General features: G+C 36.2%; 1 long non-coding RNA gene across 1 annotated transcript; it reads left to right on the top strand.

Annotated features, from left to right (window-relative positions):
* Positions 1–11,242: 11,242 nt before the first annotated feature.
* Positions 11,243–14,733, top strand: LOC130580435 (uncharacterized). Its single transcript, XR_008966104.1, has 3 exons — positions 11,243–11,300; positions 13,456–13,549; positions 13,637–14,733. It is a non-coding gene; the product is annotated as an uncharacterized LOC130580435 (long non-coding RNA).
* The last annotated feature ends 740 nt before the right edge of the window (positions 14,734–15,473 follow it).

Here is a 15,473-nt window from a genome sequence, read left to right as displayed (position 1 = left end):
TAAAGCTGTGATCTAATTAACCTTCATTGCCATCATGTGGTTCTTCTGAGAAAACCCTTTCTTAGTTGCATTCCCTCACTTAATCAAAGTTGCAAGGAAGTGGATAATTCTGGACTAGGACTTACCCAAATGATTTTGAATATCATTTGCTGTAGCACTGCTATGTGCCATCATCTTCATTATCTCTAGCATTTTTGTTTTAATGTATTTGTCATCCTAAATTTACAGTGGAATTACATATTTACTTTGGAAATACAAAGCCAATTAAGTCCTCTGAAATTTTCTTTGCTTAGGAAGAGCAGTTTTTAATGTCTAAAATGGGATGGAAGCAGGAAGAATTTAAGAAGCACACATTTCAAGAAACTGACTTAAAACAACTCATCTAGTAATGTGATTGTAATGAAACTTTTCTTTGTCATAYCTTTTCTCTTATAGTTAACAGGATTCAAAATGATGTGACTTTTCCCTTACTGGGTCTGCTTCTGTCTTCCTCCCTTTTTCAATGTTTTCTCAAGGATTTAGAGAGGCAGAGAGGCATTCATCTTTAATGACACCTTTTATTCAGACTGCAGCACACTGTTTTCTAATTTAGGGTGCATTGCCAGAATCCTTCTTAGCTAAATTCTGAAGTGTCAGCTTTAGATTTAGTGTCAGTAGTCAGGAAAATGACTCAGAGGAATTCAACACCATGTATACTCAGCTTGGCAGAATTCAGCACTGGGGATTCCAAAGCAGGAGGAAGAGAGTTTGAGGGTATCTAATGTTTAGGGGGAAGTGAAAGAAGGAATAGAAAATCAAGCAAACTTATATGAAAATTACAATTCCACATTTTCAAATGACAGAAATATACTTTTTATATCGTGGGAAAACAAGCAGGAAAGAGAACATGAAAAGCATGACATCTTCCTGTAACTAAACTGATCCTAGGCAAAGGCTGTAACTCATTTTGATTTTTGTAAATAACTATATGCTTATTTAGCAACAAAAAAAATACAGAAAACTCTCCAAAAAGTGSTAGTGTTGCTACTTTTATACTGTGAATATAAGGGAGAAGTCCWTTGTGATTTTGTTCTGTAGATAGTATTTAAAAAGAGAAGTGTATGTCATTAACATCATCACACAATGGTACCTTTCAGCCTACCTGCTAAAGATGAGAAGAACAGAAGAATTCCGCTGTGTAGGAAYGTTATAAAGTGAAATCACTATATAAATGACAGTAACAGTGAAACATCTGAACTCCGGAGTAGGATGATCCTACAGCCTTTTTTCAGTTCAATAATGCCAGCAGGCACTTAGAATATACTACCCATTCTGACTTGCATTGAGCAAAGCTCTTAAACATATGCTTTGTACTAATACTGTGATTTTATTTCCATAGTGCTTTAGGATTTCTGTTAGTACAGAAAATAAAAATAAAACTGCAGATGCAGAGTATAGAGTCTGTCCTCTCTGGAGCAGGGGAGCTGACTGAGCTCAGCTGACTTTGTTATGTTGTCTGACAAGATAGGCTGCCTCCAGGTAAGCCTGGAAGCCCAGGCTGAATAGGTTGTACTATTCATCCTGATGCCTTTCTTGTGGATTGATGTGAATATACTGATAAAACAGGCCTAGTGTTAACATTTTGGCTAACAGGTTCAGCACAACTTGATCTTTGGACTTAATCTTGTGGGACTGAACTTCTGATGGTGCAAGTGCAAAAACATAGGAAAAGGAAATTTGTTGGAAAAGATCTACCTTATGAGAATCATGCAATGCCAACCGCTTAAATACAGTTCCAGATATTTTGTTTATTGCATCCTGACTTGTAAAAATAAATTTCTACTCTATTCTACTAAGGAAAAAGAGTAAACTTCCCTATGAGCTAAACTGATGGAATACAGTATCTAAAAGATTTTTTTTTTTACTATCTTCAAGTCTTTTATAAGATCATGCTATTTTAAACTTCATGATATTCTTGTATGTTAAATGCTTGTGGTGTGTTTTTAGTGACTTGCGGTATATACAGCTATTGTAAATTTAAATTAGATTTTAAAAGGAAGCATTTAATAACTGTTTACATATCTTTAGAACCAAAAGTAGTGTTGAGTATTGCCACAATGGGAAATTTAAAAATATGTTAGGTATCTAATATCTAATTTTTTTCTCTAAACAAGTTTTAGTTGTTGTGGCTGCAACATGTGACTAATCTTTCTTTGCCTCTTTCCTCTGTCAGGGAGATCTGCTRTAATCAAAAAACAAAGCAAAGGAAAACCAGAAAAACTCTTACAGGACTTTTACATTCTGAACATATGGGAGGAATATGCTGTTTTCCTTTAAGTTTTATGGCAAACAAAGGTCTAAATTGTTGAGAAAACTTGTTGATTTAGATGCTCCAATTTATATCTGTATTCTAGTCAATCAGTATTATGGTCTATCTTCAGCAGTACTAAGATGTTTCTAAAAGACCATGTCAGACTATTGAGTCCATTAAATAACTTCTGTTTTACTATGAGAAATGAAAGTGATATTGAAAGTATTCTTTCAGGTTCTTTAGAAATGGTGGTGTAGTAGCAACTTAGATTACACAAAAAAAMCAGGAAAAATCTGAATGGTGTCAAGAATAGTGTTTAAACCTCTCTGCTGCAGCCTATTTCTTATGAAACKGTGAGACCTGTCAGCAGATCACTGGTAATTCACCAGCATTCATTGCTAGGGTAAATAACATACTTTTGCTTTCCTGATCTTACCATTTTGATTTTCATTGCAACCTTAGTTCACGGTTCTAGGAACAAACAAAGATTTGCATGGTTGTAATGTTGCACATAAATTGACTTCCTCAGAACATCTGCTGCAAATGGTATTTCCTTTTTAGCAGTAATATTTTCTTCTTGTGATACTGACAATAAAAAAAATCAAATTCCTGCTAGTCGTGACAGAAGTTTTAATAAGTAAGTTATTTTTAGTTTCACACTAAGTCTGCTTCCTCAAAAATATAAATCAGCAAGCTGTTTTTTAGCTGGGAATGTGTGTTCTCATATGACAAAACCATTTGCTCCCATCTACCCTGCGAAGCATTTTGCACCCATGGCAGCCTAGCAGGGCAGAAGGCCTGTRTCTTGATAAATGGTTTGACATTGAGTTTGGAATATTGCTTTACTCTCTTGCAAGGCTATCAAAAATTAGCTTGTCTGATATTTAGTGGTTGTAAGAATGCTTTTCAAAACAAACCAATTGCTGCAGACCTGGGAAGATCATGAGGGAAAGGGGAGAAATATTTCAAGATTTAGTATCAAAAATTAAGTGCTTAATTAACCAAGAATGAAAATATGTAGTGCAACTTGGTTAGTGGGGTTACTGAGTTCCCCTCTGAGTGTACTCCTCAAGCCCATTTGGGTGCTAGAGCTGACTCTCTGCCAAGCTTTAACATTGTAGATGTCTTCACCTTTGTTTGAAGGAGTAATCCCAGGTATGGTAAAAGCTAACAGACAAAACCTGTCTATTTCATGCCAGCCCTGGCTCTGGTAGGCTAATAAAACTGGTCTATTTGGATCTGGAAGTAGTGGCAATCCATAATGGGATGATTGGATATTGCTAGGGATGCTAATCTTGTTGAGACCTGGTATTTGACAGAGCCCGAGGAATGCTAAAGGTACCTCTTTTCTTTATACTGCTGTAGTACAAGAGAGGTAAGATGAACTCCTTCTCATTTATCTATTAATACATGAGCAGGAACACCATTTAATCACAGGAAGGAAAGCTCTCTAGACTATTCCAGACAGCCAATTTCTTCAGTATCCTTGTTCAAGTTGTAGTCAGTTGCTTAAGGTTGTGGGGAAAAAAAAAAGTTATGCTCACAGCAGTCCTTTAGTAGAAGTTATTTTTGAGAGAGGAGAGTGATCAGAAAATAACCTCATGCCTTACTAGAAATTTCATAAAATATTTATTATAATTGTCTTAACAACCTAAAAGGTCATGAACATTTTGGGTAAAATGAACAGTCTGTTATCCAAAATTACAGAATAGTATTAGGGCAGAGATTGAAATTGAGATTCCTTGCCCAAGCAGCAGGCCAAAGGCTACCCCAGGAGAGTTGGATCCAAGCATTACTCTTACTGGAAGAAAAAATTTAAATTCTTCTTAAAAACTGGTAAATGCACCATCTGAGGTAACCTGTTTCAATGTTTAATATTTTTTCACCATTTGTTCGGAAAGTTTACGCTTTCTGCAGTTTAACTTGGTAAGCTCCAACTTGTGATTACCATTTTTTGTATCCATGTCAGAAAATGCTAAATAAGTCATATACCCTCAGTAACAGATCCTTTTCTCCATATAATTCTGTTTCAAGTGATAACCAGTGTACAACCTTGTCTTGGACAGTGGAAAAAGGACTTGAGTTAAAAAAGCTTTTTCTGAAAAACTTCCTGACAGTGCTAAAAATTATGACTTACAAGCCCATATTTCTGTTWTCTTGGACATTTATTTGCCTGACATTTAGCTATGCAGTGTGGCAAGTGCTAATATGAAACTGCTTCTCTTTTGTGCATTTTGTAGAACTTCTTTAAAAGATTTCCCCCTTATTTGAGTGTGAGATGATTTGGGCTATTTCATATTTTTAGAATAAACAAAATTCTTCACATCATTATCTGTATTGATGAGAATGATCTGCTGTGCTTTTAAACCCATTGCTAAAAATATTTTGAGAGCASCTCAAGACTTTGACTCAATGTCTTACTTCATTATTTTTCATAATCTTGTCAGAGTGGTAATTGTATTCTGTATATATGGATGTGAGAAAGCTTTGAGGGGTTTGGATAAAAAAGCTGGAAAACATTTCCTTTATTAAATGAAACCACACAGAAGAGATTTCCACAATTAAGCAATTTGCTCTGTAGTGGAAACTCCTGGGTGGGAGTAACTGGTAACCGGAGAGCTTGTATTCCTGCAATTGCAACTGGCAGTATTTATTTGAAAATTGCTGTGAGTATTCTAAAAGAATGCTATTAAAAATTGCTCTCCTACTTTTCTTAACAATGTGAAATCTCTACTTTCAAATTCAATGATTGAGACAAACTCAGTATTAGAAACATGCAGTCAAACTAAAACATATTCAACTTAGAGTCATGCCATTTCAGAGATGACATCTGCTCCTGTTTTGACTATGTACTACAGCACATTTTCTCTTACCTTCATTCTTGTGAGAAAAGAGACTGACTAATACATTTCTTCCATAAGGAACAAGATATCCTTTTAAATCCAATCAGATGAATAATCTTATTGGCATCAGTGAGATTGTTTGATAGCTGAAAAGGAATCAAGTTTAATTTTATAATACACTTTTTTTCCTATAAAATATATTGTATCTTTCTTGATAGTTCTTATGCTTAAGTTARAAATTTTTTTCTCAGATAAGTGTCTAAGACCAATCACTAAGAGAAAATGAAATAAAATTTGAAATTAATTTTTCTACAAATGTCTTATGGTACAATGTTTAAAATGTTCCCAGTGAGATTTTGGAGCCTTGTTTGCCTGAAGTTTGAAGTTATTAAAGCTGTTGATGCTTTACAGGTCTATGTTTATATGCCTAGTACATTGTGATGCTTTTGATAATGTGTTTTAACTGCTGAAACAAACTTCAGATGGTAAGTTGTATGCAAATTTTTCTTGTATTCATTATACTCTTTCTAGGATCTTTCATTGAATGGAAAAGTGTAAGCCTCCTGAAAAATGGAGGTGTTTTGGTCTTCTTACTAGGTCATATATTCAATGCAGCATCTTAAATAAAGATATATTCTTGCAGAAATAATTGACAGCAATGTCGGCTAATAATTCCTAACACTTGATTTATGCTGCTGTGAATGTGCTACCATGAATATTGTTTGGTGTTTTTCCTATTTTTTTTCTGACATCTTATTCTTAATATCAGCAGCAGTCAAACTTAGAAATATTTTTTAGTAGTTTCTTTACCTTGACAGATTATTCAACACTTTTCTTGGTGTAATAATGCTGCAGAAGGTACTACTGATGAGTTTATCATCATGGTATGCCTCCAAATGGCCATTGATTTACAACAGCTTCTGTGTTATCTGATGGTCACTGAAAATTAGATTCAGCCACCAAGCTTCCACTTAGAGAAGTAAATGCAGAGATTTTTTTAAAAAATAATGGCTGAAATATATGAAGTCATATTTATTTTCATAATTTTTGTTTCTGACTTGTGTTTATGCGATCTGCTTCTGTAACTAGTCATTTATTCTCGCTGCCTTCCTTTTTACTGAGGAAGTAGAATGATGCTAGGATGCCTAGCAAAGTAGCCACAGGCCTAAATGAAATAGAGAAATGCTAGGGAAAAGAATGAAGGAAAGTCCTTTTGCCTAAGTTATTAAATTCATGAAAACTGTGCATAAACAATCTGGCTCTWTTGGCTGCCCCTAGACAGTTTATCAGCAAGCCCTTTGTTAAGATCCAGTCACTGAGAGATACCTCTGCCTGAATTAAGGTGCAAACAAGACCATATGCTGAAGTCAATAATACAGATTTTATTTAACAGTAGAATGTGAGGTGAAGAGATAGAAATATAAAATAAAGGAGAGGAAGAGAGAGACATCAAGGAGAAGATAGTCACCACCTATGCGATCCAGAGGCATCCTATTGGTACTGCTTCACTGCACGTTTGTCAGTAGTGAGCATTCCCAGGTTGTTCAAAGCTTTTCACTATTTATACACTTCAGTGAACATCGGAATTAAAGCTCATTGGCTACACAGTTCTCTTATTCTATTGGTTAAACAATTCCTTTGCTTCTAATGCTAATTTGCTCCTTGGAGTCGGTGGGTTTCTTGAGCTCCTGGGCTGGAATGCCCCCCTGCAGAGTTACCTTCTATGTAGTCACAGCTGATTTTCGAAGCGTTGTTGAAATGGCTTTTCTTGGGTATTCTTTGTGTCCATTATCAGTGACTCCTTACCCCTTTGTTTATCTCCTCCCAGGGTTCAGGTAGCTCTTGGACAATAGTCCACATTTATCATATCACGGTGGCTTAGCTTACAGTCCAAGTTCTAGGTATCCTTGGGGCATTTTTGGGGAAGGCTGGGCTTTGGTGGTCGAAGACCAGCTCTCGTTTCTTTACTGTTTGTCACAGTGGGAGTCAGGCAACTGGGTCATTTAAGTTATTACACCCTTTTAAGCAAGGAGGAAGCTTTAAGGCACCATGCTTGGCAATGAAATTGGGTTCTGCTGCATAAATGATATCTGCTGGGCAGTTCTACAKACCTCTGTTGGTTGATACATTGCAAGAAAATTCTCTTTGTACTTCTGTTTGCTTTTGCTTAAATTTCCAAAGATAATGTGAAATATAGTAACTTATACTAGATGGAATACAAGGATAGATAAAGGAGTAATTTGCCATTTGTAGCAAATTAAATATGGCTTTTACTTCAATCAAAACCTCTTGCAGCAGAATGTTATAATCAAAGTATCTGACACTGGGAGAAAAATTTGATCTCACCAAATGACCTTGTCARATTGCCTTCATGAAATATAATGAATGAAATATAACATCCCTCTCCTCATGGCTGCATTGAACATATTGAAAGTTAATGAAATCATTGCTATAATGCAATATGGTGCTGTTAGTCCATTGAGATAATTCAGGAATTCGGTCAACATGCAGTTAGAGAGTAGGGAAGGCTGCTTTTGACAATTATATCTTGCAAATTTAATAAAATGTTCCTGTAAGGTTATTTAGGTGAACATGTCTGGTGGCACAGTAATATATTTAATAATGCAGTATTCAGATTTTTTTTTCTTTCAGAAATTAGAAAGAACACCTGACTGCTCATACTTGCAGATTTCTTATTTTATAATTTTGACTGTGGCTATTGAATGTATGCCTGCTTGCTTTCTCTTGGATTTTTAACACTGTGGTTTCTTAATTAATCTGTGTTTTTCCTGCTGCCACATTTTCATAGTACATTCATGACAAATGTCTTGGAAAGTTATCAAAACTCTTTTGTGGAGATCTAATAGAGATCATGTCTATTTCCTGTGTGGCAATGTAATTTTATAAAATTATATTAATTCTGAACGCCTGCTTCTTGCACARTGAGCTGAGTTTGCAAGTGACAGATCTGCTGAATGGCTTTGCAAATAGAAAAACAATTTCAAGTAACTGAATAATTGCCTCATAACACCTTTCGTGTCAATAGTAGTCTTTTCACAGAACACTGTAATCTTTGGATCCAGCCTATATAGCCCATTTAATGCATTTAAAATATTGTAAGGGCATAATTAAATCTTGCCATTTTCCTGTGTTCCTTGACAATATCTCAGTTTAAAGTTGTAATATCCTATTATCTGAAGTAGGTTCAAGTAGTAGAGGATCTTGATGTACTATTCAAAGTGGGTTTTTTTTCCTAGGGGAGCAGTGGGTCAATCATGTCAAAATCTTTTATCATCAGCAGTTACAAGTCCTTTCTAAAACAATTTCAGACTTAGTGATCTAAAAGATGAATCTGTAATCTTTAAGAGTCTCCCTGTTGACTGACCTTTTCTCTCTCCCAACCAAAAATTCATAGGATTATAGGAGGAGAAATGAGTATTCAGAAGAAAATCATTATGGGATTTTCTTTTTTACTGCAATTGATGTCAAATATGATCTAGTCAATGTCACTTATGCTACAGCAGTCCTTCAGATCTAGAGGTGAAAGCACCAGAGTGATATCAGTGTGAAGCAAGGTAGGATAGAGTCTTAACTACTGAATGGGAGAGGTCAGAATAGGATGGGATGCTGCAGTAGCTCACCTTGGTGATTGTATCATTTTGATTTAAATTGGTGAGCTTTTCTGTGAGAGTTTAGTGCAGCAACAGGGAAAAAAAGCCTTTAGGATTAGAAAATGTAAATATTTGATCAAAGACCAAGAGTTCACTGAGTCTAATGAGTTCAGATCCCTTTTAAAATAAGATTTAAGTTTGGTCTTTTTGTATAGCTGAGTAGGCTTTTTGCAGTATACCAGTTTGGTGGCTGTCCTTTTTTTACAGGAACTTTTGTCTATACTACAAAGTATTTTCTAAGGGCCATAGGGGAATACTATTTCTTGCCCATTTAATCTAAGTAATTTCTGCTGTGCCTTGGAGTTCCTTTAGATTTTTCAAGAATGCATCAGTAATCAAACCCCAAGTTAGTCCAAGTGTGTTTATGTCACTGACCAGGTTTTTCAAGGTAGTTCCATCACAGTGGCTGTTAARGAAATTGTAGAAATGTTGTTACAAAAAAGATTAAAATAAGCATGACGTATTAAAATCAGCATGTATACAGTTGTCAAGTTCTTGATATGGCTAATTATTTGGAGATGATTGAAAATAAGAGTGTGGAGTTTGAATTTAATAGAAACCGCAATTATTTACATGAACGAAAAAACCCCAAGCTTTTTAAAAGTTGCGAAAATCTTGCGAGGCATCAGTTCCAAGGATCTGCTAATGAATTATTAAACTGAACTTAGTGGCCCTAAAGACAGATTTTCTTTTAGACAGGGGGAAAATGACATCTCTTGAATGATCTGAAATAAATGTGACAGTAATCGACTTTGAAAGTGTTGTGAGGATATTATGAAGATACCATCTGATTCATACATTTCTGCATCAGTTGCACCKTTTAAAGTAAACATAGAGGTTGCTAATTACATCTTTGTGCAGCTGTCAGGCTACTTTTATCTTTGTTTAGTGTTATGCTTTCAGTCTGTGATAAAACACCAATTATTGTGGGCATAGACTTAGAGTGAAGGAAACAATTTGAAATGGGCCAAATTATGTGAAAATAATTAGGTATGTGCTAAGTGGCATTTTTCTTGGGACAAGAACTGAGCAAAGGACTCTGGGTGAAAATGTTTTCCCAAATGTTATTCCCCACTCCCCTCCTCCCCCTACCCCGAAAGTAAAAAAGAGACCCCAAAAGTGTTGGGAAAATTTTATTGATCTGGAGAATTAAATTCTAAAGTTGCATATTGCTTCTTTTAGGAAACCCAGTAAGACACTTTGAGCAAGTATCTGAAAGCCAAAACACAGGCACACCACACGTTCTCACACGTCTGCAGTCCCTTCTGCCTCTATGAAGACTTGCCCTGATAAGATACCAGTGTCTGATATCAAATACATCGCTTTCCATTCTCCTGACCTTAATATGAATTTATTTTCTTTAACCTTGAAATAATAAAATGAAATATAGCACAGTGCAAAAATTTTGAGGAAGGAAAAAATAACAAAGGTAAAGTTTCTTGAGGAAGTTGTAGTTGTACCATCAATGGGAACAAAATTACCAGGGTGGTTTCATACAGAAAAGGATGTCTTAGGTCCCCAAGGAGGTAGCTGGAGATCAAAGAGGATCCTTATCTTCACATAAAAGTCTCTGAGTTAGTGCAGGCTGGAAGGCAAGCAAGTGAAGACCACCTGAGGGTGAGAGAATAATTACATGGGTATTGAGTTATGCTTCTTCTCCTTTAAAAGGATTGAAGTTACTGGAGTTCATGGGGATAAAAGGTGTGAGAAAATTTTGCAAGCGGTCCTGATAACTCTTAATGGAGAAAAAAATACTACTTGTTTTTGGAGAGGCTGTATCACTTGCAGTGTAATTTTCACCTGAATGTTCATCTGTTCACTATGAACAATGGTTGGAATTGCCTTGCACATGGAATTTAATGAAAAACATAATCATAATTCCATGAATCCTCTGCCAGGAGAATCCCTATATACTTCTTTGAAAATTAAAGCACAGAATCCCAGGTTTGTCACAGATGGGAGTGCAAATATACAGCTTCTTCTRTAACTGTGACACAATGCTCACAAGGACTTCGTTCATTCTGTATGTTTTATAGAGGCCACAGACAGTATCAGGGCACCAGAATTTAGGTTTAAAGTGAATGGAAAAGTTTAACTTCTGGCTAATATTTAACTAACCTGAGTTTAATCTTTCACAACCCATCTTAGATATGAGCATTTCAGCTGAAGTGAAAGCATTTCAATTTCTGCGGGTTTACTAWTTTTTTGGCTGAAATAATTGTTTTGTCTTTCTAGGGGAAAAAAAAAAAAAAAAGTCCACTTTCAGTTAAAATCCTGCATCCTTTTCCTAACAGGCGTAAAAGCCTGCRCTGAGACAGCAAGAAAGGCGAGGCCCTGCCCTGTAATTTCTTTGTAGTATTTACTTTTCTAATTACACTTCGTAAATCTGATTTTTTTTTGGATGAAGAGTAATATTTAATAGGAAAAGATGATTTTTGTTTTAGTATCATTGAAAGTATTTTTTGAAGATTGCTACCAAAATTGTCAGACCAGCTGGTGAGTTTAAAGTGCCTTTGACTCCATTAGACCTCTGATAGCATAGCTCTTAACAGCATATTATGCAATAAACTGCTTGTGCTGCAAATTAATCTGTGGGATGCTGGTATCAAACTATGTGGAAGTCTGTAGKATTTAGGATTAAGGATGTTGTGTTTTATGCATACTAGTTCTGCCTTCACAGCTGTCGAGGTTTCAGATATATCTAGTAATTTAGTAATAGCTGAAGTATCTTAGTAATAACTAAGTTAATTAGTGTGTGGTATTCATAACATTTGCTTTTTAACCCCCTGTTAGTGTACATATMCATATTATAATATTTCAGATTCTCTATAAATAGCTGTATCCTGTAGTTAAAACYGCAGATACAATGCTTGAACTAAGATTTCTTTTTCTGCCTTAAAAAAAAGAGCAGATGAATAACGGACTTCAGGTTCCATCTAGTTGCTTAGATTTGCTCTGTAAATAAAAAAATTAGGTCCTTTAGAAGACTCTGCTTCCTACASAGGCTTTAATTTCCTGAAAAAGACTTTTCTCTATTATATTTTTCCTGTATTCTCTAGTGAGTTCTCTAGATGATCCATAAGATAGAACAAGGAAATGGTGAGGGTCATTTTTCTTCCGTAATAAAAAGTAAATCAATGACAGAGAAAGTTTGGATATGTGTAGAAAAATATGTCAAAGATGTGCCATGTGAGAAATGCCCATAATTCATCACGAAATGGTATGACAGAATACACAGATACCGGTTTCAGTTGCTCTTATAGATCCACAGGTAAACTTTGATTAACAGTTTCCACGTACTGAGGAAAAAGCAGCCACAATTTGTAGACTTCTTGCCTGGAATGTGTGACAGTACTGAAACACATAAAAAGTATAAAAACTCTCACAAGTGATTTCCTGMTCGTCCTTGTTTCTTCATATATCCTATTGTTTAAAGTATACAATATGGAGCAGGCTTTCTGAAATGGAATRCTTGAACTCAGTTAGAACCATGCCTGAGGTAGTTCAGGGGATTCCCCTGCAAACATCTGTTYTGCTTCTTTCACTGCATTTGTTCAGATTAGGAAAATGTTACATTCATTTTAGCCTCTTACAGATTTCTTGTTTTTTGAGGTGGTAAAAACTAAATTTAATTGAATATTTTTAAATACCATTTAGCTGCTGAGAAGTGTTTGACTTCTTTACAGGGCAGACTTGGTCTACCTTCTACAAGCTACAGCAGAGGTCAGACTCTTGAATGCTGCAAAGCAAAATTTTTTCCATAGGGCTTTCATCACTAAATCCTAAATTGCCCACCTCCTGTCTCARGTATTTAATACAGTCAMAGTRTTAAAAAACCCAAAGCAACTCAACATGTTTGTTCACCAAACCCTYCCTCCCTGCCCTCAGCTTCCATACTTGCAGCAGTAGAATTAAATCCAAACCCCATTTTAAGGAGGGTCATCTACATTTTTGTCTCGGTTTGAGACAATATTTTCAGAGAAAAAAAGTTATAGAATAAAYGTTTTCTCTGAAGTGAAAAAATTTGACAATTTTTTTCCCACCAATATGGAATAGATGTTCGGGCAGAAGTGTAGAGAATAAAGAAGTAGTTTATTAACAAAACACAGTGTCCACAAGACACAGATTAAAAGTAACTGTTAGATATTTTAAAGTCCAGGAATGCACCCCGCTCCCTCTCCCCACAGCAGCTTGGCCATGTGGTGCAGAGGAAAAGATGGCGGCCCTGGGAAAAAAAAAGAAACAAAACAAAAAAAAAAAAGTCCACATGGCCACTCTGGCAACAGTGGGAAAAAAACTTGATGATAGTCCTCTCCTCACTGTGGATGTAATAGAGGGCTTGGTGTGCTTTTTCTGTCACTGGTTTGGCTTCTTCCGGAGTCCGGGATGAGACGGAGTGGGTCTGCTTGTCCCTGACGGCTGCTGAATTGCTCCAGAAGAAAAATCACAGGAGCTGCAGGGGCGGGTGGCATTCCTCGGAAAAACTGTTTGCCCATGTTAACGAACGTGAGCTAGCTAAACGGCAACATGTAACTCCCCGGCACACAGCGAGCAAGGACTCATGCAGCGCCGAGCTGGGGTCCAAAAGCAAACGGCTGCACAGCAGCCCCGGCTTTTGAACTGCCCGCGTTGCCCCTGCCCCTTTTTCCAGGTCAGGTTTAAAGGCACAGACACCTTTTGGGCATACAAGCTGATGGGATACATGATTGGCACAACATCAGCCCAAGACAGTTCTTCAATACGAGGTAATAAAATCCTTTCTGGAATTGTTCCAATATAACTAATGCAAAACTTCTTCCTAAATAATTTAGCTCCATTTTTCTTTTACACAGATCGAGGTATAGGCTGATAACTATGGAGATTCGAAAGAAGAATTTTGCTTGGACTAGATGAAGACCTTAACTAAAATCATGTAAAAAATGTTCAGTTTAATGAATTATCTTTATGATTTGGTGGTAGATGTTGCCAGAAGTCCAGTAGAAGCTCTGCACTAAGGATTTTCTTCAAGTAATACAAAGTATATAGAATTATTTGGTCAGATTTTAAAATGAAATTTTATCTAGTCTCTGAGAATTGTTTTAGAGGTATGAAAACATGGGTTATTTGTCCAACTTTTCAGCCCAGTGATCTACACTGCACTGATTATGTATGTTTGCTCTTGTTTTTCTAATCCTGCTAGTAATTGCATGCAGGACTTCCCCTGGCATAATTTTCCTCTTACAGCTCTGGATTAACAAATAAAAAAAACATAGATTAACAAGTAAGAATAGCAAGCACATGTAATGTTCAAGCAGATAATCAGCCCTACTGTGAAACAGCTGGGCAGTCTAGGTGTTACTGCGTAGGCTACAGCGTACATCTGGGTACAGGTATATTACACCATGGGTGATGGGAAATTGTCATGAGAAATGAAATATCCCTCTGGTACAAGTACATTTGGAGTTAATAATGTGATCTGGAGTGCAGCTATGACATGTAGAATTATGTTTTGAATGTTGTTTTTTGAGACAAAATTGTGCTGAAGGCTCCTTTTGGTTTGTGGATTGCAAACTTTTCTCTCAGTGCTGCTGTATTCCCTAGTTCACAAAGTTGTCAAAAGACAGAAGAAACTGGGTAGTTTCTTAATGACTGTTCTGAGGTTGCTGTATATTGTGTACATACACACCTACACAAACTTTTTATCACCAAAATCTTGCAGGGGTTTTCAATCCCATGGTACCAGAATGCATGTTATCACAGCCATGTGTGCATGTCCTTATCTCTGCGCACTTTCTACCTTTGCTGTTTCTCATCACGATATGTAATTAGCAGCGGAAGATCAGTGAGATCAAGTGCATTCTGTGCTCTCTTAGCTTTTCCAGTTGCAATTCTACTTGTAGTATGTTTTCTTACATCAGCTGTGGTACGGAAGCATCCAAGAGTTTTTTGGTGGAAGGGTTGTGTGGTCAACTATAACTGCAGTACCAAGGAACTACCAAATAAGAAAAGTTCTTGGGGCAGTTCACAGATTGTAATTACTAAAAATAAAATGAGTCATGCAGCTTTCTCGTTTTTCACCTWGGGTATTGATGTCCCCAGGATCATTTTTACCAGAATAGATTGTAGCAAAAGAATGATTAGTCTGACTTCCTAACAGGTTACATAGAAGTTGCATTCTCCCTGGTGTGTCCTTGGTAATATTACTTACAAAAGCAATATTAACTTTAGAATAGCCAAAGACAGAAAATCAATGGTTTGTTTAGGAAACCATCCTAAAAGTCTTTACTCTAAAAATATCTGGATTAGTGGGTCTAATGGTACTTCTTTTTTTTCCTATTGTATTGTAGAGCTCTCCATCAAAGTTTCCTTCTACTTTTTATATGCTTTTTTCCTTAGCTAGATTTTGATTGTTCTTCTAGTATCTCTTCATAATGTTCTGTAATTGTTTTCTGGTAGTAGAATTGTTCCTTGTGGATCATTTATGAACAGTTTCTTATGAATTTTAACATTGTGAGATACATTATTCTGGCACTGATTACACTGTCAATGTTGCCTCACTGCTCTGACTTGATTCCCTCAGTTGTGCACGCAGACTGCAGTAATCTTCTTATGGTGCAAAGATGAGCCAAGCCTTTTTCTCATTGTCTGACAAAGATATTGRGGTTTCCTTTAGAACTGGTTTGCTTGGCT

This window comes from Malurus melanocephalus, unplaced genomic scaffold, assembly GCF_030028575.1.
Source record: "Malurus melanocephalus ecotype Western Australia unplaced genomic scaffold, MMel_1.1 scaffold_334, whole genome shotgun sequence".
Taxonomy (NCBI): domain Eukaryota; kingdom Metazoa; phylum Chordata; class Aves; order Passeriformes; family Maluridae; genus Malurus; species Malurus melanocephalus.
Note: the sequence above shows the minus strand (reverse complement) of the source record. Positions and strands in the feature narration are given on the sequence as shown.